The sequence below is a fragment of the Acomys minous genome (assembly GCF_964271855.1).
Source record: "Acomys minous genome assembly, chromosome: 13".
In the NCBI taxonomy this organism is placed as follows: Eukaryota; Metazoa; Chordata; class Mammalia; order Rodentia; family Muridae; genus Acomys; species Acomys minous.
Window position 1 is genome coordinate 21,318,396 of NC_140495.1, and position 24,560 is coordinate 21,342,955.

Sequence of the window (24,560 nt, forward strand, 5' to 3'; positions counted from 1 at the left end):
TTTGCCAGATCGTCCCGTTGCTCAACGCAGGGTCTGCTGTATCTGACTTTCCCATTCCCACATTTATTTTTTTCATTGTCTATCTTGCTCCAAATACATTTGAATTTGCAACCCCGGAGAAGGCGACTCAAAATGTGGTCCATGGACCAGATATGCCAACATCCCTGAGATCTTGTTAGGAACGCAGAATCTCTTTGCTCACTCCAGATGTGGTGATAACAGCTGCATTTCTAACAGATTTGGGTGCACATGAAGGCTTGGGAGAGTCCCCGAGACTCCTCTCCAGCTCAATCCTGTGTTCCTGGTCCCTTTCTCTGAGCACATCACTCAGCCTCCCACTGTGTTGCACCCCCCAACAGGGAACCCATGGGTGTGCTCCCCCTCAGAAATTTTGTCCCTTTCTTTCACAGACTGGCTTGGTCTTTGGAAGGACAGCCCCTTTTCAGATGGGCAGTTTGATTTCTGTAGTAATCACAGGTTTGGTGCTCACACGGAAAATGGGTGAAGCTGGGGAGAAATGCAAACATGGCAAATTTTAATCCTGCCGAAACATAATCAGCTTTTGCTTCTGAGGCAATTAGCATAATATTACCGATAATGTTTTACATGGCAATTTCGCTGTAAACATTTGTGCTAATTTGCCATGACCTAATTATTTTATGACATATAATTACGAAGTATTTTTCAAGTCGAAATATTTTTGTTTTACATTTCTATAATCCTTTTCTTGAACAAAAATTTTGAAATTAGCACTCCCACAACTTGAAACACACCAGCCTCCCTTAGCAGTTGTTTGTGATGCTTTACCTCACTACGCTACAGGAATCCCCCCAGGGCTGGCCTGCTGATGATTGCTCATGACTAATTTGAACTGGGCATCATCGAATCTTCCAGCTCCATTATTAGACTCCAAGATTGTCAGGGCCACACTCCAGCCTCCCGCTGACACCCACTCACTCCCAAACACACATCAGAGTTGGGCAGAAGTGAGGGGCAAATGCTTGCAATGAGGCAGAGAGTAGTATGCTTTCTTTTAATGCATGTGGAAGCGTTGCCTAAGGGATGAGTGTAAATGTTGTATTATCCTTCCTCGCAGAATCTTTCTAGCAGGCTCTTAAACAGCCTCCCCAAACTGACAATTATGAAGTGTGGAAGTTAGCAGCCCCTACCTCTCTTCACTCTCACCCTTTCCCTGGCCAGGGGTCTGCTGGATTCCTGGTTCATATTCTCTCACTTAAGAGGAGGCAGGGAGAGGGCAAAGCTACTCCAGTCACTATGTAGACAGCCTCAGCATCAATCCAGCCTTAGGGTGACTGGGGTTCCCCTCCACAGAGCAGTGTCTGCTCAGCAGTAGGTAATGAGGTTTGCAGACTTCATTAAACAGACAGCAGTGTCCACCTGACAACAGATTCTTGGGCTAGACCCAGGGAGATGGCCAAGTTGTGGGAGATCAGTCGTGCCAACAGAGGCTACCTATTGAGGGAGGTCCCCAGACTGGGTACTGAAGTCAAGCCAGGGAATCCACCTAGTCACATAGTCCATTCCCTCATGGAAAGGAGAATGTCTTAGGGAACAGGGACTCGGAGGAGGAGGAGGAGGAGGAAAAAGAGGAGGAAGAGGAGGAAGAAGTAGAGGAGAGACTGGAGGAGGATGAGGATGAGGAGAAGAAAGAGGCGGAGAAGGAGGAGGAAGGGGGCCAGAAGCCATAAAGCAAGGAGAACCAGCACCATAAACACCACACAAGCAGAAGGCAGCAGGATGAGGAATGAGAGAATTCGAAGCCCACATGTCTAGGTCAAGCTTCCCTAGCAGGGATCACTCTATTTGGACCCTGAAGCTGAACATCATGGGTTCAAATCTTGACTCTACCACTTCTGCAAGTGCTAGTTCCTAACGTCTCTGTGTCTAAACAGTCGCTTCTATAGAGTGGGAATAATAATATTATCTGCCTCCTATGATTACAAGGGTTATGTTAATACTTATAAAGCTTTCACCATGGAAATAACGTGAGCAAACTCTTCTCATTCTCATAGGTTTCCACCAAGTGTGGGAGCGTCTCTGCAAGGAATGGACTCCCATCAAACTGGAAGAAATGAGTTATGATGTGTGTCCGATACTGTAGTGGTTTTTGAGCTGACGATCATTAAACATTCGCTTCAGTAAATAGATTTTGATTGAATGAGTAGACAGAATGGTTATAGAGCACGTGTTCTATGTTAGGTCCTGGCTAGGTCTTGGAGAATGCAGTGATGAGTTAAAAAAAAAAAGCTTTCTTTGGAAGAAAGCACATGTAATGGTTCATCTTTAGCTGGATTCGGAGTCACCTAGGAGACACAGCTCTGAGTGCGTCTGTGTGTAGCACCATTCCATGGACTTGTGTTCCCAACTGAATGAGAAATAAAGACAGGAGGAGGCCAGAATTCATCTCTGTCTCCTGGCTGGGGACAAAAGATAAGCAGCAAATGCATGATCCAGCTGACACAGCGAGAAGGGCTCTAGCCATAGTGTCTTCTCCACCAAAACTGTGAGCCCAAATAAACCTTTTCTGACTATTGCTTTTGTTGGCTAATTTTGTACCAACCATGAGGTAAGTGACTAAGTACAGCATACAAACTAATGGTTTCACATTTAAGGCAAAACTGAAGTGCTCAGACAAATCAAGGAAGAGGAGACTACACTGCCACAGAACTGTCTTCTGTTAGCTCACATTTGTACAAACAGCTTTTATTACTCTTGAAAGAACTTTTCCAGCCTTATTAAGGCATACTTTTGGATCTACAAAATGAACCAATTTTAATGCACCAATTACATAATAGTATCTTATTTTTCACTTTATTTATTTATTTATTTGTTTGTTTGTTTGTTTTTGTATTTGAGATAAAGTCTCACATGTAGCCCTGGCCCACTTGGTGCTCAGCATGCAGACAAGGCTGGCCTTTGACTCATAAAATCTGCCCATTTCTGCCTCCCAAGTGCTGGATTAAATGCATGCACCACCACGTCTGGCCTAATAGAATAAATTTTAGCAGATGTTTAGGTCACATAGATACCATCATGGTTGAATTACGCCCAAGCATTCTTTATACATCTTCATAGCCGCTGTCCAGTTCCTGACAACCCCTGGTCTACTTTCTACAAAAAATTTTTTTTTAAAGTTTCTAAGTATATCCTGACTCTTTCAATCACCATAATTCTCAAAAGTTCATAGATGTCATTAAATATATACAATAGCTTTCTTTTCCTTTTTCAGTGTCTCGGCTGTAGCATCACATATTCACTCATAGGTATTGGGCGTTACCGGTTCTTTCTAATTTGGAGCTACCATGAAGAAAGGCATGATACGAATCTTCATAAAGTTCTATGTATTTTCAATGCTTTGTTTAATAAGTACAAAGAACTAGGATTCTAGGTCATTTGAATGTATTAATTAAATTATACTATATACCATTTGATTGCTTGCCAATGTGGCTACAGAGTTATCCAACTTCCCAAGCAATGGAAAGAATGAGGTCAGCTTTTCTGACCCTGTCAATCTTAGACATTCTGAGCTTGCTTGGGGTACCTTGTTGTGGTTTTAATTTGCAGTGGCTAATGATGTTAAGCATGCTTCCATGTGTTTCTCTGGTGAAATATGCTCAATTCTTGTGTGTGTGTGTGTGTGTGTGTGTGTGTGTGTGTGTGTGTGTGAATAATAATTTATTTACATTGCATCCTGATTGTTATCCCTTCACTTGTATCTCCCCATCACCCCTCCCTCTTTTGTCCTATCCCCCTCCCCTAGACCGCTGACATAAGGGGACCTCCTCCCTACTCTATGATTCGAGATGATATCACATTATATCATCTAAGCTAGCCTCTACCTCATGAGAGCTGTGATTACAGATGTTCGCCACACTCAGCCTCTTTTGCCTATTTTCAGATCAGATTGTCTTCTTAGGATACAGAAATAATAATTCTTTATAAAATTTGGATTAAAATACTTTATACAATATCCAATTGCACAAATATATCTCCAAGTCCATGGATTCCTTAGCTTCATGCTTCAAAGAAATGTTTTTATATTAATGAAATCCATGTTAATGTTATGGTTCATGTTTTTATACCATAATGTAACCCTAGGTAATTTCTCTCACTCTATTCTAAAAGTTTTAGTGTTTTCTCTCTTATAGTTAGGTCTCTGGTGCTCACTGAATTAATGTTTATATACATATGAGTTAAGGATCAAGATTCATTGCCTGTGTATGGGCATCTGGTCATCCCAAGATGACTAGATAACTGTTCTTTTTGCTTTGAACTATCTGGCACCTTGGTTTAAATGAATCATCTGTGTGTTGGGGGAGGGGAGATCCTTATTTCTTGCTCACTTCAGCTGCATTGATCTGTATCTAGGTCATCTTTATCTCAGTGTCATATTGTTTTGATTGCTACAGCTTTATAACAAGTGTTTAAATCCAGTAATGTGATAGTGGATTCTCCTTCAGATGTTTTGGTTAATCTAGGTTCTCAGCCCTTCTGTGAGAATTTTTTAATCAGCTCATCAGTTTCAGCAAAATAAAAGGGTTTCTGGACTTTTGATTACATTTTCCCCCTCAACTCCATAGTCCTATTTAGAGAAAAGGAACATAGTGACAAAATATTGTTCCTTTTGGTCCATGAATATGATTGCTACTCTGGGTCTAGTGACTTCATGACAGGGATCATGCACAGCACTTAGTCATTTCCTATTGTTGAGCTTTTGTACCGTTTTAAGGTTTCCCCCCTCTTAATAATGACTTACTGCATTGGTTACATTAAAATAAACATTCATGTAGCTTATAATTAAAAATGAGTGTGCACACACAAAATATAAACTAGTCACAGGGAGGAAGCACAAGGTAAGAAGACAAATAGAAAGCAATATATCATTTGTTTCTCCCTTTTTTAATTTCTAAGGGTGTTATAAGAGTATATGAGTCACTTGAAAATAAGTGAGTAGCTTAGTAGAGGCTGAAGGTAGCATAAAAATAAACAGCATTGCCTGAGCAGGGTCTAGAAGGATGGTACCCTTTCAAGGCATACTGTAAGAGATGTAGAAGAAGGAAGTGCCCAGGTCCAAGGGCCAGCATGAGCAGAGAGACAGGGTGGTATGAGAGAGTTTGTTCAGGGAACAGGGTGATTTGGAGTAGATGAGCAGGGAGGATGGAGAGGGAGGCTGGGTTTGGACCAAGTAGGGTCCAGCTTGTGGAATTCTCTCTGTGTGACTACAAGGACTTAGTGTTTTATCCTGTTAGGAACTGAGGGGCTTCCGAAGCATTTTGAACTGTCTGGGCAGCCTACATGCCTCACATCAGAGTGAGCAGTCACTGAGAAGGAGACATGAGGAATGTTGACCTCTGGCATGGTGACCAGATGGAGATGCTTGCAGAAACAGCATTGTCAGCATTCAGAAAATGACACTAGAGAATCATAGGCTCTCCAGTGAATGGAGTGGGGGAGAAAAGACAGTGTGTGTTTATGTCACTTGCTAAAATGAGAAGCCCAGGACTTGGGATAGGTCAGGGCAAAGGGGATCAGAAATCCAGCACAAATAAATAGAAACACGTAGCACCTGCTAGAGAGCGAATGTGGCTATCAAAAAAAAAAAAAAAAAAAAAAAAAAAAAAGCAGGAGCTTGCTGTGTGAAGTGAGACTCACGAGCACAAATGTTTCATACTTTCTTATATATGGAAGCAAGATTTAAGGGGAAATAAAGATAGGAAGGCTGAAGGGAAGCCAGAAAGAGAAAGAAGGGACGAGAGGGGACAACGGAAGACCGTGAGCGATGATTATGATCAAGAATGTCATATGGATACGCAACTGCACAACAACGTTGCTGAGGGGTCCATCATTTGATGGAATTAATATATTTTTCCTTTTTTTTTTTCTTTTTCCTTTTCTTTTCTTACATTTTTCAAAGCAAAGAAAATAGATGAATATTTTAATCTGAAGCTCGGGAGAGAATTTTCGGCTTGATGCATAGAGGTGGGCACTATTAGCATAAGGCTTCTATATTCCAGGGACTGCATAGGCCTTCTGTTTTCTCATTTGTTTGTCTGTTTGTTTTGTTTGTCTGTCTGTTTGTTTACCTATTGTTGTTTTCTAACCAGCCATCCACAACTGATGAAAAGCTAGTCTCTGGACTTACATAGTCTCACAATTTTTGTGGGACAGAAGTTTAGCTAAGATAACGCAAGCATGTTTATCTCTGTTCCGCATGGTCTAAGTGTGGATCTCTGACTGCCAGGGATGTTCAAAACAGGCCAGGCTATAAGAAACTGTGACTGCACAGAGAGGGTACCACAAGGCACAGCGGAGGAAGAGCTGTGGACGCTGACCTGGAGATGCACAAATTAGCTCAAAGGCAGGACACTGGGAGACATGGGGTCTCAGGGAAGATATGATTGCACCAGTGACAGCTGGAACCAGTAATGCATAGAATGATAAAAAATAATAATAATTAAGGGACTCCCAATGCTCTCGGAACAAGGTGGAAAACCTCAGTTATTGGTGTGATGGGAATGCATCCTCAAAAGAGTCAGACACATAGTGTGGCAGATCCGAAGGCCTAGTCTCGCGTAGTCTTGTGTCTGGGAGTCAGAAGTCTGTGTGATTCCTTAAGCTAATGGGGTTCACAGGGACAGAGTAATTAGGTGGGATCCCTCAGCTATAATAGAGGGTATTGGCTAGGGATCATCATAAAATGGAGATGGGGTAGAGTGAGTATCTGCATCATCTGGGGAGGGATGGGGAGGTCAGAGATGGTCCTGTTCAAGTGAGTGGAGGTGCATTCTGTGAAAGAGCCAGTGGAGGGCACATTCCCTAGAAGCCATGTTTCCTGCAGATGAGTGCTGCTTAGCCGTCCTCAGAGGAATCAGTGTGCCAGCTGACGGTGGTGATCAAATGCTACTCTGTGTACTGATGCTTGCTTACGAAGGGCTGCCTGCAGGAAGGAGCCCTGATCCCTGATAAGCAACGCATGTTTTCAGCTGAGACCTCTAAACTGTTCCACCTTAGGTTTAAAGGCAATCAAGGATATATGAGCCCTCCAAACATGAAACCAAGCCTTGAAATATTTTCATCCATTATTAAAGATAAACTTCCCTTATCTACCAGCCAGAAGAAAATGCAATCCTCTGTGGAGGAAAACGGCATCAAGCAGAACCTCTGAGATTTCTCACATACATTTGTGCCGTACCTTGTAAAATATAAACCGGGCATGACAGGAGTCAGGGTGGAATTACCAAAATCTAAAAGGAAACAATAGGAGAGGCTCTGTTGTTCCATTTAGAAACTCTTGGGTACAAATCATAAATCCAGACATATGAAAGTATTATAGTCAGATTTTTAAATAATTGGCATTAATATGGTCAAGAAAATGATGTCAAATGGAAGATTTTTTTTTTACCAGAATTTATCTTTAAGAGGATCAAATGGAAATTTGAAGTGTGGTAAATATGATGATTCAGTTATTAGGCATATGGCTTTAATGGGTTAGACATAGCAGAAGAAAGGGTTGATGGATTGGAAAAGGCAGAAAAACTAAAATACACAAATCAACACATAGGGAGCAAGTGGTAACTATAGAAAAGAGTGAGGTAGGGGCTAGGGAGATGACTCAGTGGGTAAGAGCAGTTGTTCTGCAAGCATGAGGACATGAGTTCAAATCCCCAGGCCCCACATGAAAAGCACAGTATGGCCGTGTCTGGAACTTTAACACTGGGGATCAGAGAGGTTGATCCAGAGAGCTTCCTACCACCCAGCCTAATGGAAACAACAAATGCCCAATTCAGTGACAGCCATGCCTCAAGGAAACCAGGGGGAGAGTGACAGTGGGCACGGCATGCTCTAGCCTCTGTGTGTACTCTTACAAATAACTACTTACTCAAGTACATGCACCACACCACACAGACACACAGACGTGCGTGCGTGCGTGCGTGCGTGTGTGCGTGTGTGTCTGTGTGTGTGTGTGCGAGCGCATACACACACATAATGGTGCATATGGGACAAAATTTTTCAAGTTTAATATACGCAAAATTAAAACAACAAAAGAAAAAGGGCAGAAAAATGAGGCAGAAGTAATATTTGAAGAGAAAATAGACAAGCCAATAGTAGAAGATAGCAGACAAAGACTTAAGAATCTATAGGCTTAAGTATCTCCACACAGCCCAAATAGGTTCAATATAAATATTTATTTACTTAAATTTTCTTATAATTCTTAAATATATAACTCAGAAAACAATATAAACAAGACATTTGGAGAAAATGTCCAGTATCCAAATGGTCAACACACACGGAAAATTATTAAGTATTAGCAGTGGGCAAGAAATGGAGAATTTCAATCTCACTAGGATGGCTGAAATACCCCCAGACTGACAATATCAAGTGTTGACAATGTCCTGGAGCAACTTGAGTTTTCAGAAACTACTGACAGGCGGGTAAATCAGAATGACCACTGATGTACCAGTGTTTGTCAATGTTCACCAAAGCTGAGTATAATCATTCCCCAAACCCTAGCAGGTTTTCTGACGGGATGCTAAGAGAGATGGATAAATTATATTCAGTAAGTGACTGAGAGAGAACAGGAGAGAAACACTTACAGTGCTGAGAGTACAGATCTTTAGCACATGTATAACAACGTGAAATATACTTAGTCAGCTGTGCTCAGAAACTTTCCCCACTATACTTTTATTAGTTTTACTTCACAAAATTTGACGCAGTAAGAATGAGTGCTCTAAGTCTTTTTTAAATTCAATTTATAGCCTGATCGAGGCTCCTCTCCTTCCCCTCCTCCCAGTCACATACTTCCTCACTGCCCCCAACCCCTCATCCCTTATATTAAGAGAAGGGAGGCTCCCTCATGGGTACCAACCCACCTGTGTACATCAAGTCACAGGATGACTAGGTGCATCCTCTCCCACTGAGGCCAAACAAGACAGCCCAGCTATCTGAAAGGGATGGAAAGGAAGGCAACAGAGTCAGAGACAGCCCCAACTCTAAGCATTAGGGGACCCACATGAAGAACAAGCTGCACATCTGCTACATATGTGTAGGGGGCCTAGGTCCAGCCCAGGCATGCTCTTTGGTTGTTGACTCATTCTCTGTGAGACCCCATGGGCCCAGGTTAGTTTATTCTGTATGTTTTCTCATGCTGTCCTTGCTCCCGCCAGCTCCCTCAAACCTTCCCCGGACTCTTTCACAAGACTTCCTGGGTCTCTGCATCTGTTTCCACCAGCTGCTGGATGAAGCCTCTCAGAAGACAGTTACACTGTTCTTCTGTCTACAAGCATAGCAGAATATCATTAATAGTGTCAGGAGGAGTTGGCTTTCTCTCATGGGATGGGTCTGGAGTTGGGCCAGTCATTGGTTGGCCATTCCCTCAATCTCTGCTCTATCTTTATCACTGAACCACTTATAGACAGGACAAAATTTAGGTTGGGTTGGTGTACCCCTCCCTCAACTAAAAGTCCTGCCTGGTTACAGGAAATGATCCCTTCAAGCTCCGTTTGCCCCACTGGTAGAAGTCTTGGCTAAGGTCATCCCTATAGACTCCTGGAAGCCTCCCCATCCCAGAAATGCCCCCCCCCCACTGAGTTCTGTTCTCTCTCCCAGCCTTCCTTCCTCCCCACTTCTGGTCCCCTTTCTGTTCTTCTCCCTACCTCTCTTCCATACTGTTCCCTCCCTCCATCTACTTCAGATGTTTATTTTCTTTCCCTTTCTGAGTGAGATTTAAGAATCCTTTCTTGGACCATCCTTGTAATTTGGCATCTTTCAGTTTGTGGATTGTAGCCTTGTTATCCTGTACTTTATGGCTAATATCCACTTATGAGCATATACCATGTGTGCCTTTCTGGGTCTGGGTTACCTCACCCAGGATGGTCTTTTTTAGTTCCATCCATTTGCCTGTAAATTTCATGATTTCCTTGTTTTTAACAGCTAAGCAGTATTTCATCATGTAAATGTGCCACATTTTCTTTATCCAGTCTTCAGTTGAGGGACATCTAGGTTATTTCCGGATTCTGGCTATTACGAACAAAGCTGCTATGAACATAATTGAGCAAGTGTCCTTGTGGTATGGTGGAGCATCTTTTGGGTGTATGCCTAGTAGTGGTACAGCTGGGTCTTGAGGTTGAACTATCCCCAAATTTCTGAGAAACTGCCAGATTGATTTTCAGAGTGGTTGTACAAGTTTGCACTCCCAGCATCAGTGGAGGAGTGTTCCCATTTCTTCACATCCTCGCCAGCATGTGCTGTTGCCTGAGATTTTTATCTTAGCCATGCCGACAGCTGAAATCTCAGAGTCATTTTTGAGCTCTCTGAGTCTTATAACCACTGCAAACAACAAGGCCAAACTGACTAGACTGCTGTGGTGAATTGTGGAGAAATCAGGGTCTTTAATTAAAAGTGCAAATCCGAATGAAGTTCAGGAATAGGAAAGGAGTTAGGCCAAAACCTTTCTCAGGTCTGAATTAATGCAGATGCTGCTACCCTCTCAAAACTCAATCTGTGATCCTCTGGCATGAGTGAACCGTCCAAGTTACCACAGGAAAGAACCATGCAACATGAACTTGGTCGCATTGTCTGGCCCACTGTGCTGAGAATGTGGTTCCTTCCCCTCATTCCCTGCCGCTCCCTCAGCAGCCAGGCCCTTGATGAATACATCCACAGAGCTCATCACCTTTCTTTCACGGAAGGATAACTGAACTCAATTTGAGATGTGCCCTCAGCCTGTGCCACACTTCTGAGCCAGAGCAAAGGATAGTCCCCTCTCTGTGAATAACGAAGACGTTGTAGGACCTCTGAGGAGACTTGAGCCAGGAAATCAGCTTCACCAGTCACCAGACCAGTCATCAATCTCAAGACTTGCATCTTCCTGAGAAACCTTCTTTCTCAGACTGACTCCCCTAGCTAGCTCCTGGAGAGCTGGGCCTCTCATTTTAACTGAGGCTGGAATTTCAGCAGGCTTTGTTCTTAGCAGCATGAGAATGATACATTATCATTACAGGGCTACCTCCAGGGAAGCCAGGCCCCGGAGCAGCAGGAGCAACTGTTGCCATGGTGACCAAGCAGCGAACCAAGTGAAAGCCCTAGGACTATAAATTCTCATGTCTCTCTGGGTAAGGGTCTTCCTTGGTGGAGTAACCTTGTAAGAGCCTTCCAGGTGCAGACCGTGCAGCCGGAAAGGCCAAGCTACCATTTCGTAGGCACATCTAGCTGTGCAGGGAGCAAACAAATGTCTCAAGAGACCCCCTCTCTTGACACCCAGTCTCCTGCTTTCCAAACATGTGAGCCTTCCCTCCACCCGATCTTTCCCTTTTCCTCATCAATCATTAAATTCTGTCCTCCCCTTCCAGAGCCAAGTCAAAAGGCGCGCCATGCCAAAGGTTCTCTCAGTCATGTCACTGTCCGAGGGGCTTTTTGACACTTAGAATGCAGGCCAAGCTTGTGACCCTCCCGCCTCCCATCACGGCGCCGGTTGTTGCGCTGTACCATGCTAACCTTGGCTGCTTATCCTTATGGCTGCAACTCATGCATGGGCTGCCTCATCCCTGTGACTTTGACTCCATGAGGACAGAAGCCTCTCTGATCCCCTTCTCTTCTGTGCCTGGCCTCCATAGCCTGGCACGTGGGAGACAATATTGTTGAACTAAATGAACACAAAAAGCAATAAAAGTTAAATGCATCCAAATAGAAAGACACAGGGGGGCACGGTGGATGCATCTCAGATGGTTTCTGAACAGTTCCCAGAAAGCAACATCAGCTTTCCCTGCAAGCATAACTCTACAGAAACTGCACATTAAAACAAAACCTGGAGATCACTGCTTCTCAGCTGGTCCTCTGCCCCTCTCTAAGGTGAAAATCTACACCTCTCTTCAGGACCAAGTGAGACAGGCCTTCAGAGTAAAATGCATGGACCAGTGTCTCCCCTGAGCTGGTAGATGGTAAGGAAGGATGGTACGCTCATTTCTTAGCACCCAGACTTGGATACAAAGTGATGTTCATGATACAAAGTGATGCTAGAAAGAGCACCTAGAGGAATCCAGGTACCACACAAAGCAATGGCAGCATGCCAGTAAATAGAGGGGCCACCAACCTGAAGAAATCAGCACAGTCATATGCCACAATACAACTTTGATGGTAATGAAACACCAGGACAATTCCACAGAAATCAAGAACCATACCACCCTGTAAGTCTGGGGAGGGAGAATGATGACAGCGTGCATCCCAGAATGCACAGGGAGAAGAGGGAGGTATTACCAAGTCCAGTGCAAAGAGTGAAGGTAGCAAAGCGTGGAAGGGCGTGGCTAAAGGATGGGATGAGTCAACTAGGAGGCTCAGCATAGAGGACAAAATGAACAAAATGAGACATGGAAATTTTGGTTAAACTGGCTTTGAGAACCATGCCAGGAGTTGATCCTGAGGCAGTGGGCGATCTCTGAAGTCTTCAAGGCCCCAAAGCCTCCTTGGGGAAGGCCATGCAATTTCAGAAGTGACAGAAAGATGAAGTCAGTAGGGAAGCCATAGAAGACTATTCAAGGCCTAGACTCAGTGAGATGAGACTTGAGGACCTAACCTGGGTCCTTGACTCTTGATTCTGTTTGAGAGACAGGCAATGAAGACTTGACAAGTCAGTGATCTGTGGGGCCAGGATGATGGATAAGGAAGGCAGTGCGAAGGAAGATTTTGCTTTGAGTAACAAGTTAACAGTCTCACTAGAGACAGGAAACACGAAGAGATGAATTGGGGAAACAATGCGTTTAGCATTGAATTTGTTGATTATGAGGCAGTGCTCTGCCATTGGGCAGGGAATCTATTCAGCAGCTGTTAGTGAGGGAAGAGTGGTAGAGACTGACCTCTAACCCCTATGCATTTCCCATCCCACCTCCACACCTCCATCTTACTTGTCCTGAGATACAGTGTTAAGTCATTTTCTCTTTGTCAGGCAGGAAACGTGCCACACTCTCTCAACTCCTTTCTCTGACCTCTATTATACTCATAGGTTGGTGACCACGTGACAGGTCCCACGCATACCCACATCCCAGTTAATGGCACCTGTGAATGTGTTTCTGTACAAAAAAGACCTGCAATGTCATCTGAGAACCATCAGACAGGAAATTATCCTAGATTATCCAGGTAAATCTAACCCAATCATGTGACTTCTTAAGAACAGAGCTCCTTTCCAAGTTGTAGAGAACAAAGGCCATTTTGTATTTTAGTGTGAAGATGTGACTTACTTTTGCTGGCCTTGAAGGTTGAAGGAGTGTTCAAGATCAAAGCTGGTGGCATTTTCTAGAAGCTTGAAGAGACAAGGGAATAGATTCTTCCCAAGAACTTCCAGAAAATGAAAAACAAACAAACAAACCCAGGGCCTTCTAAATCCATGGATCACAGCTCCACGGTTCTCACAGAACCATAAGATAATGTCTTTGTGCTAAGCCACCGAGCTTGTCAAATGGTACAGCAGCAGAGCACACCTAGTCACAGCCACAGTATCTGTGAAAACCTCTCCAATCCGAGGCCCCATCCACAGCTTTTCAGCACAGAGTCTATGGGAAAGAGAGGGCCATGGCTCCACTTCAGTAAAAAACAAACAAACAAACAAACTAACATTTCTGGGGTTCCTAGAGGGTCAAAGCCTTTATAATTAAAAACCAATTCATGCCACGGATGTGGGTGAGGGCAACCTAGTGGGAAGGGAAGGACTGAGATGCGAAAGAGCCCTCTAAGACAAAAAGAGTCCAGTAAAGGGGTTGAGGTGGGAGGAAGGGAAGGAAAGAGGAGCCAGAATGGCCCAGTGTCAGCAAAACCCAGAGAGGATGGCATTTAAGTGGTAGGTGTTGATCAGAAGCACTAAATGCTACGGAGAGGAGAAAAATTGAATTTGACAACAAGCGGGTCATTAGTGGTCTTCAAAGGAAGCATTTCAGTGAAGAGATAGGGCAAAAGCCAGACTGCCAAGGACTGAAGAGAGACTGCAGAGAGCATAGGAAGTAAATAAGCTGTGAGCAGCCCTTTAGAAAAGCCCATGCATTATTCATCTGTATTTCTGTGATACTCAGCACAATGCCGGAACACAGTGGGTGCTCATTAAACAGTGAATTGAAGGCAGGACCCGAGTCAGTAGGTATAGGCCAGAGCTTCTCAAACTTTATTGTGCATATAAATCACCTGGGGATTCTGACATAGCTGAGCCAGTGTGAGGTCCCCGGTCCTGAGTCTCAGATCAGTTCCCAGATGATGCTGGGGTTGAGGTCTTCAGACCTCACTTTGAGTAGCCTGGTAGAGACTGCCCCACCCAACCACCCAGAAACCAAATCCCTTGAGTCCTGGATGATGCTACGATCCCAGAGACTAGTACAGCTTCCACAGCTGTGAGATTTGCTGATGGTGTGGTCCTCTGCATAGTGAGGCTAAATCAAGCACAGGCTCAAGACATGTTCTCCCAGTAAACACTTGCAAATGGCCCTGAGCTCCAAACGCTGTCCACATTCCCAGCAGCTCCTCCATCACCAAAATAACTGTTCACACCCACCCTGCTGACAACAGAATGGAGAAGCTTCTGGTACAGTGCTTGGAGAAGGGTTTGTCCATGCAGTGATCTCAGGGACTCCAGTGCATGGATTTATGACAGCCATTAGAATCGAGAAGTGCCCCCACAAAAGTACTGCTCAGAAAGCCATGGCTCCTGATACCTCCTCGCCTTCCCACAGAGGCACAGGGTGGACCAACTGCATGTGTATACCCTGAAGAGCAAGCCTAGCAAAGGAAATAACCCGAATGCCACATATCTACCTACATCTCAGTTTTAATGGGGGGGGGGGGAATCTATTAAATATCTTACCGTAAAATGCCTCCCAGATGTCACTAAATGTCAGATACCGTAGATACAGAGATGTTCAGTGGCAGAAGGACAACTTATCTTTAGAAGAGATGATATCACATCGACCAAAGGTGAGAGTGAGTTAGGCAAAGTCTGTGAGGAAGGACTTTCCTCTCAAGTGAGAGCTGTCACAGTTCACTCCAAATGCATGTCGGAAGTTCACTTTTATCTTGTCCCAGCTGACACAGTAGATAGATCTAGTCCACAGCAAAGGGACACAAAATAGCAGGTAGAAGTCAGGAAAGTTTTCAAAGTGACCCAAAACTTCATCCCCATAGACTCAGCAAATGGAGTTCATTTGCTCACCACCTCCCTCCTGCCCCCCCCTGCCCCCCCCCCCCCCGCTGAAGCACCTCTGGATGTTGCACAACTCAGGGCTTAAGCCATGACCCCTAGGTCACGTCCACCCCCACCTCTGGGCCCAGTCCCTCCACAGAGTTGTCTAGAAGTTTCAGTCCAGCAGTCTTCACTTACCTGTGAGAAGTGTTTCCAGGGTCCTTAGTGGATGCCTGGCACCACAGGTGGGGACAAATCCCATATACATACGCTATGCTTTTTTAGAAGGTTTGTTAGGCATTTTAAGTCCTTCTCTTATTTTTGAGTTAGCATGTAAAGAGTTAAGTACACAGTGGCATTTTGGGTGGTTGGTCTTAGTGGTCCTCCTTCCTCCCGTCATCCACCCCTCTTCCTCTGATACCCCGAGGCAGCTTCCCCAAAATCTCTTTCCCTCTTCCATGTCTCACATGTCCCTTTGTCCACTTCCCCACCCCTTACTCGCCACCAATTTTACCCTCTCTTGGTTTCCTTCCTCCTTTTTCAAATTTATCCACATTATACCTGCTTTTATATATATATATATATATATATATATATATATATATATATATATATATGTGTGTGTGTGTGTGTGTGTGTGTGTGTGTGTGTGTGTGTGTGTATGTATGTATATATATATAATGTTCTTATTCATAAACTGAGTACAATAGATAGCCAACAATGAATGTGATAATCAAATAAAACATATATTGTAATAAAATGTATCTAAGATTTAGGAGTGCTCTACTTCTGCAATTTTCCACTTCATATTTTCTCACAGCGATATGAAGCCACAGAACAGAGAATTGCAAGGAAATGGGGATGATTACACAGCCCACCAATTAGCCTTTCTGGAAAGTCCCATTCTCCACAACGGAGATGTGTCCTCATTGTCGGCCTGACTGGGTTTACACTATCTTAGAAGAGAGACTCTGGACCTGTCCGTGAGCATGTTTCCAAAGAGTCTTAACTGAGGTGGGAAAACCCACCCTGACTGTGGGCAGCACCATCCCAATCACTTGACAGAGAGAGAGAAAGCCAGAGGCTGCACAACACTGTCATGCCCTGATTCGACGTAGCAGACACACTGTGACCAATTGCTCATGCTCCTGCCACAGGAGCTAGAGGGACTGTCTCTACCATGCCTTCCCTCAAACTGTGAGATAATTATAAAAAACAAACAAACAAACAAAAAACCATTTCCTTCCTTAAGCTGCATTTGTCCGGCATTTTGTCTCAGCAACAGGAAGGAAAGGTAGCTAATATAGCTGATAAGCCAATAGCCTGCGTTGGAGGTCATTGGCCCCATCTACCATGGCTTGAGTTGGGTGTTTCTGACTTGGTCGTTGTGGGCTGGTAGAGAATGGGATACCTCCACCTGACTGCTCTGCCCTGCAGTCTTAGAGCCCCCAATGTGAAGGACATGAAGATACCACGTTCAATTATTCCAAGGTCCTATGGCCACAGGAACAGTATAACTACAGAAATGTCCACCACACTCAGGTCTGTACACCTCAGTCTGTTACCATGAGTGACATCCAGACTCCTTTTTTAAAAATTTAATTAATTTATTCAGATTACAACTCTGAATTGTTATCTCATCACTTGTATCCTCCCATTCCTCCCTCCCTCCTGCTTTCACCCTATTCCCCTCCCCTAGCTCTATGACCAAGGGGAACCTCCTCCCCTACTATATGGTCATAGGCTATCAAGTCTCAACTTGGTAGCCTGCTTATTCTTTCTTTGAGTGCCACCAGGCCTCCCTACCAAGGGGAGGTGGACTCTGACATCCAGACTCCTAATGGCAACTCAGTGACAGGCACACTCCCGAAGGTTACCTTTTTGGTTGTGAGCCTAGCTTTTAACGGCTGAGCTGTCTCTCTAGCCCCCCCTCCTTTTTTTTTTTTTTTTAGATTTAAGTAATTTATTCAGATTACATCTCAATTGTCATCCCCTCGCTTGTATCTTTCCATTCCCCCTCCCTCCCTCTTTCACCCTATTCCCCTCCCCTAAGTCTGTGACAGAAGGGGACCTCCTCCCTCACCATATGATCACCACCTATCAGGTCTCATCCTGGTAGCCTGCTTCCCCTTCCTCTGAGTATCACCAGGCCTCTCCATCAAGGGGAAGTGGTCAGATAGGGGGCACCAGAGTTCATGTCAGTCAGTCCCTGCTGGCTCTCTTGTTCACAGGTTCACCTAGCCTCTGGCCACTGTTACTCCCCAGTTGAGGGCTAAACCCAACCCTCATTTCTTCTCCCATTTACAGAGTCCTGTGCTGGGGTGAGCAGCCAGTAGCTTGGCGTTTACATCTTCACTCGTCCCGTCCCTCACGTTCATCTCCTAACTCCGAAGGCGTGGAGGACAGGACTCAGCAGGCTCAGAGTGAAGAAGTGAAAGGGTCAGCCCTGGTCTCTAGCCCACTCTGAAGACCAGCTTCTGAAACACCCTAGCCATAGCCCCCACCACCACCCGAGTCTCACAGGTCAGTCTCAGACATTTAAAGAACAGGACCCTGTCAATTCTTGGCCTGACAAGACTGCCTGAGGGGAGTTTTTCCCCCACCATGTGCAGGAGGGGGGGGGCATCACATCTCTGCTAGGAAGCCTCATGAGGTTTTGTCAGGCAGTGTGCTGAGTTTCTGTGCTCTGCTTCCTGCTTTTCGGTGGCACTTGAGATGGCCTGATCACCAATAATCCAAACCGATCGATGAAGGTATTTGGCGTGTTAAACTATTTAGCTCACCCCAAACCTGGGCTGTCAGTATAAATAATACTCACTCGTGCATCTATTTGTTACTTGTTGAGACACGGGGTGGTATAATAATGAGAAATGTGAACTTGACAGCAAGAAAGAACTGATCTCAGGGTGGGCTAAAGAGGTTTCAGACAGTAAGGCATTTTCTTTGCGAGTATGGGGACCAGAGTTCAGTTCCCCAAAACCCAGCTAGTCAAAGCTTTGTGTTGTAATGAGAACTTAGAACGCCAGTGGCGGGGAGGCAGAGTTGGGGCTTGCTGGGCAGCCTGCCTGGCCTTACAAGTAAGCTACAAGCCAATGAAAGGCCCTGTTTCAAAGATGATGGGTGGTGTTCCTGATACTGACATTGGGAGTTGTTCTCCAGCATCTACACACACACACACACAGACACACACACACACACACGCACGCACGCACACCAACAAACACACATGCACACACATATTATATGTGTACACATCCTAGCTTGCTGGCTGACCTTGGGTAAATTAATGAATTGAGCCCTCATTTTCCATTCCTCATTCTCAGTGATTATGTGGGGATTCGCTGAGGGGTTAATGCTGGTGAAGTGCTTAGCACAGCATCTGATGATGGGCAAAATGTGCCTAATGCATGTCATAGTTGAAAGCCCACCATATACCAGGGACTTGGCTAGGCTCTGGACCACAGTAAGGTCTGCTAATACATTTTAAAATGAGATGTGATATTAAAGATTACGTGATATATCCCCCTAGAAAAAGTAAGAGTCAATGAAGAGCCATGCCTAGCTCCTGTAGCCGGGGAGATGCGGGACCGATCTTATCTTAGGCACAGCGTTGGATGATTCTAGACTGTCTAACAAAATGAAGAACGTTTGAGATTGTTGTTTCAAGTTCCGGTGTTACAGATTCCATTTCAGCTTGAATTCTTAAACAAACCACCACCAAGCCCTCCGTGACTGCCTGGTGAGGCACTCCCGGGCTGCTCGCCTTTGCAGCTTAAGACTGGTGGCAAGAAGGCCACTGGCTCCCAGCCCAGCTCTGAAGCTGTGTCCTGCAGCAGGTGGCTGATGTCCAGAGCCCCTCCGAGAAGGCAGGGCAGATCGTAATTGCTGATTAGGTAGCAAGGGAGGGAGCCCATGTCCCTGGCAGCAGTTTTCATAATGTCACAGTACAGAGCTCTGTGGATGGTGCGTCTGTCACGCATCACTATCCAGCCATCTAATCGCAGCCATCTCACACTCACCCCAATCCTCGTCCCTTGGCAAGGCCCTAAGTGCCCCAACTTAGGTCCAGGACCACAGCCAACTTTCGATGCTGTCTTTCATTTGTTTTGGCTTTTGGCAAGGTATGAGATACCCTGCCAGTCAAATATTGGGGATTTTAATTCCATTCCAGATGGGGACCAGCTATCCAGCAGAGACCCAGCTAGGCACTGACCCAAGTGCCCCAGGAGCTAGGCTGAGATGAGGACCAAGGTCAGATCCCTCATACATGATACGGAGCCCGCTTAGAGCTCGAATATTTTGGATCCCATGTCTCACTTTTCCCCCAAACCCAAATTGTGTTGCCACGAGGCTCCGAGAGCAGAGAAAGCCTGAATCTGGCTTCAACTAGAATGTTGGTAAGAGATCCAAAAGCCTGTTAGTCAAATTCATCTTCTTGCCAGAAACTAGCCTTCCTCCTTCCAGGTGTTCCTTCCTATCAGATCTCAAGCGGAGGTGAATCATTGAGTCCGTAACTGCCTTTGCTTACTATACACTTTAACTAGGTGAAACCCTGAATCAGGGCTCTAATCATCAGCCCAAGGTCTCCACCTAACAGAGAGAGTGTGTGTGTGTGTGTGTGTGTGTGTGCGTGCACACACACACACACACACAGAGAGAGAGAGAGAGAGAGAGAGAGAGAGAGAGAGAGAGAGAGAGAGAGAGAGAGAGGAGTATGCAATTGATCTGAACTCAGGATTTTAAAAACAGCAGTTGAACAGAGAGTGGAGTGTGTCTCAAACAGTGGGAAGCCTATGAGGTGCATATTACATATGACATCAGTGAGGAAGAGCATGTGGTGGTGGCTACAATGTATTTCATGCTTCTTACACGACGGCTGTTTTACATGAACTAATTAGATGCTTAGAACCAGCTAGTGCTATTATCCCTATTTCTAGAAGAGTATTAAAGACTTTAGAGTTAAGCAAAATTACACTATGTTTAGACCAGTGACTGAGTTTTATTTCCAGCTTTTACTGAGGTGTGGACAGAAAGTCTCTTATAGTTAAAGCGTGCAAAGTGGTGACTTGATGCTTGTACACACTGTGAAATGATCACCACAGTCATGCTAATTAGTATAGTCATTGTTATCACACAAGGATCTACTTCGTTGTTGGAAAGCATCTATTGTCTTAGCCAAGTTTAAGTGTGTGTGTGTGTGTGTGTGTGTGTGTGTGTGTGTGTGTGTGTGTGTACGTGTGTGTTGCTGTTAATTGGAAGCATCATGCTGTGGGTTACATATTAAAAACTTACTCAGCAGACAGGTGCAGTGGCGCACTCCTGTAATCCCAGCACTCGGGAGGCAGAGGCAGGCAGATCTCTGTGAATTCGAGGCCAGCCTGGTTTACAAAGGGAGTCCAGGATAGCCAAGGCTACACAGAGAAACCCTGTCTCAAAAACAACAACAACAACAACAACAACAACAACAAAAAACGAAAACCAAACCAACAAATACAACTTAATCAGCTTTTAAGTGAAAGTCTGTATACTTTGATCAACATCTCTCCATTTCTTCTACCTTGCTCCTCAACCTACGGTTCCTGGCACGGCCCATTCTGTTTCCTGCTCTTATGGGCTTGACTTTCGATTCTCATCAATATCATGCATAGTTGTCCTCCTGTGTCAGGCTCCTTTTTACTTATCCTTTCCTCTGTGTTCTCACAAACATCAAAATCCCCTTCCTTTCAAAGCTTAACAATATTTCATTGTACATATTTCATAATGTATATATGCATTTATACAAACATATTTACATATCTCAGAATGTCTTCACTTGTTCATCTGCTTATAAGCATGCAATTTGTTTTCCTATCTTAGCTATTGTGGAGAGTCCTGCCATGGACATGGGGATGCAGATACTTCCTTAAGATGGTGATGTCATTTCCTTTGGCTATATAGCCCAGAAGTGGGATTGGTAGATCATAAAGTAATTAGAGTTCTGCTTGTCTGGGGGGAACCTCCATAACATTGTCCACAATGGCTGTTGATAATCCCACTCGCACTGTACACATCATCGCTCTCCTCCAACCTTGTTATTTATTATTTTTATTTTTCCACCCTGACATATTTCACAGTGATTATTATTCTTATTTTGCCAGTGATTAGTGACGTCAAGGAAATTTTATTTTTGCATGTGTTGGATATTTTTTAATACCATCCATAAGTATATTTAAGGCCATTTTGTATCAAGTTATTTATTTGGTTGTGGGCTTTTGTCTTATTGCATTGCACTGGTCTCTGACATATTTTTAGTAACTCCATTAGGTACTTGGGTTCTAAATGTCTTCTTGTCTTCTGTTGGTTGCCCTTTCATTCATTCATTGTCCCTTGCACAGGCTTTCTAATTTGATATGATCTCACTTGTTTATTTTGGGATCTGTTGTCTGTGAGTTTGGAATCCAATCCAGGGAATTTTCAAGACCAATGTCTAGGAGATTTTCCTGTGTGTTCTTCTACAATGTTTATAGTTTGAGATAACTAGGCTTACGCCTTCACTCCTTGGGTTGAGTTTTGTGCGCAGTGTGAAATAATAGTCCAATTCTATTATTTTGCTTTTGTATATAGACATCCTGATGTCTGTTTTGAACACTCCAGTTACCATTGTGTGTTCTAAAAGCCATTGAACTACATAAACTGGCTGTACATGTGTGGGCATATTTCTACAGTCTTTATTCTGTTCCTTTGGTTGGTACATCTATTTTTAGGCCAGGTCCATACTGTTTTGATGACAGTGTGTAGCTATGCAACATAAACCATGATGCTCCCACGGCTGTTCTTTCTCATGAGAGCTTTTGTAACTCAACACAAATCTTAAGGTTCTCCTAGTCCTATGAAAAATACCCTAGGAGTTTTTAAAGATGTTGCATTCAATATGTAGTTCACTTTGAGTAGCATGGGTATTTATTTAAAATTATTTCTTCCAATTCATGAAAATGGGATACCTTTGTATTAATTTTTAATCTTCTGTTTCTCTCATCAGTGTTTTTTAGCATTCCGTATACAGGCGTTTTATCTCCTTTACTTTTCTACTAAATATTTTGTTGTCCTTGACATTATTTTAAGTAGGATTATGACCTTAATTTCTTTTTCAGAGAGCTCGTTGCTACTGACTGTAAATGCTATTGATTTATGTAAGTTGATTTTCATACCTCACAACTTTACTGAATGTTTTATTAGTCCTGGTATTTTAGGGTTGAATGTTGAAGACTTTATATGTGGATGACCTTATGACCTGCAAACAGATTTTGCTTCTTCCTCTCTTACCTAAATGCTTCTATTTCTTTTGTCTTGTGTAATTGGTCCTCATCCATACATCTAGTACCACACTGAATGGAAGTGACAGCACTGGACATCTTTTCCTTGCCCATGACTTACAGAGAGTTTATCCTTTCATTTTTTAGAGTGATGTAAACTTGTACTTATAATATATGAGCTTTATCATGTGGTGACACATTCTTTTAACACTAATTATTCTTAAGTTTTTTTAATCAGAGAGCAATATTGCATTCTGTCAAATTCCTTTTTAGTATCTTTTCAGATGCTCACGTGATTTTTATCATTTATTCTGCTGATATGGTGTTAGTTTCCGTGTGCTGAACCATCCCAGCATGCCAGGGTGAACCTCACGGTCACAGCGAATGACCCTTTTAATGTATTATTGTATTTAGCTTGTGAGACTATTGCTGTGTACTGTTTTAATCAGGAATACTGGTCTGTGGTTTTCTTTTATTGTAGTACTCTTGGCTGACTTTAATAAAGCAATATTTGTTTCCTAAATGACTTTGGATGAGCCCTTTCTCCTCTGACTTCTGAGTTTTCCTCAAATATTCAAAATTTATCCATTATATTAAAAAGATAAAATACATGTTGTAATTAATATCACATTTTAAAACATTATTTAAATTACCTGGCTCATTCCTGACATCAGCATTCTGAGACAAGAGGATTGGACTTTGAGGCCAACATGGACATCACAGACAGTTTTAATCTACCCTAGATGACATAGTAACCCCTTATCTAGAAAAAGCAAATACAAAGTCCTTTAAATGTAATTAATTTTTTCAAAGCTTTAGTTAAAATCAAAGATATTTTATACAAACAAGGTCACTTATAGGTTGAGCACGCAATGCCAAGAATCAATGTTATATCTCACACATGTTGCACTTGTAGCTACATTCTACAAATCCAATTAACATGTATTTTCTTTGTTTGCTTGAGAAACAGTCTCATTCTATAGCCCAGGATAACCTGGAACCCACAGTTATCCTCCTGCATCAGCTTTCCAAAGATGTGAGCTCTCACACATGGCCTGAATATTTAACATTATAAAACATGCCCCATTGACCATGACCATCAAACTATTGCTTATCTCCAAAAATCACAAATGAAAACAAATGGAAGAAAAGTAAAAGATGATTCCTGATTGTTGGCAGTATTTTTAGCTATTTTTTTTGGAGGGGGAGTTCTTATACCTCTACCTCCCTGCCAACCCTTATTTTACCCTAATTCCTTCCAACCCCCATCAATAGGTAGGAGAGAAAGAAGGTTAGAGAGGAAAGAGGGGCATAGACCTCCATAGGGTACTTCCTGCTGATTAGGAGCATGAAATTCCTTGAGGCGAGTCCAATCTTAGTCGCCAGAATATCCAGCAGTCCAGCAATCCAGCAATGGCAAACACAACAGCAGGACAAACCAGCAGCTGCGGGGGCAGCAGCCTCTGCAGGCTCTCTCTGGACTCCCCCATTTATAACCATTCCAGGGTCCCCAGAATTAAACTATCTGCAGGTGTCAGAAATGACACCCCTTCAGGTGCACAAGGCAAATCATAATCACCTCCTGTAAAGCAGCCTCTTATCCCACACCCAGGATTAAAACAAAAACATACTAATGTAACATAACTAGGTTTTTTTTTTTAACAAATCAAAACACCCACTACACCTAATGCTGCTACATTTCATTGCATTCATGCTTTCAATGGAAGGCTTTGACATTTGTCTTTTCTGAAGCAAGTGATGCACTGCTCAAGTCTCCTTCGCCTTGCTCTAATGGCAGCAATAGCATCCTTCATACCTGAATGAGTTGAGGTTCCAGATCACAAAGCAGGAGATGTGGGAGCATTTCCTGGGCCTCAAATATTGCTAACTATGACAGTGAATTCAGGCTTGCAGGTCATGACATGCTGGTCATAACTGCTGGATATGAAAGTGTGAAATGACAGAGGTACTGTGGTATTCTTACTTAAGTATATGCATGCACCCATTTGCATGTTCATTCTCCCTCCCCACCCTCTGTGTGTGTGTGTGTATGTGTGTGTGTGTGTGTGTCCTTTTCTCTGCCTGTCTGTCTGTCT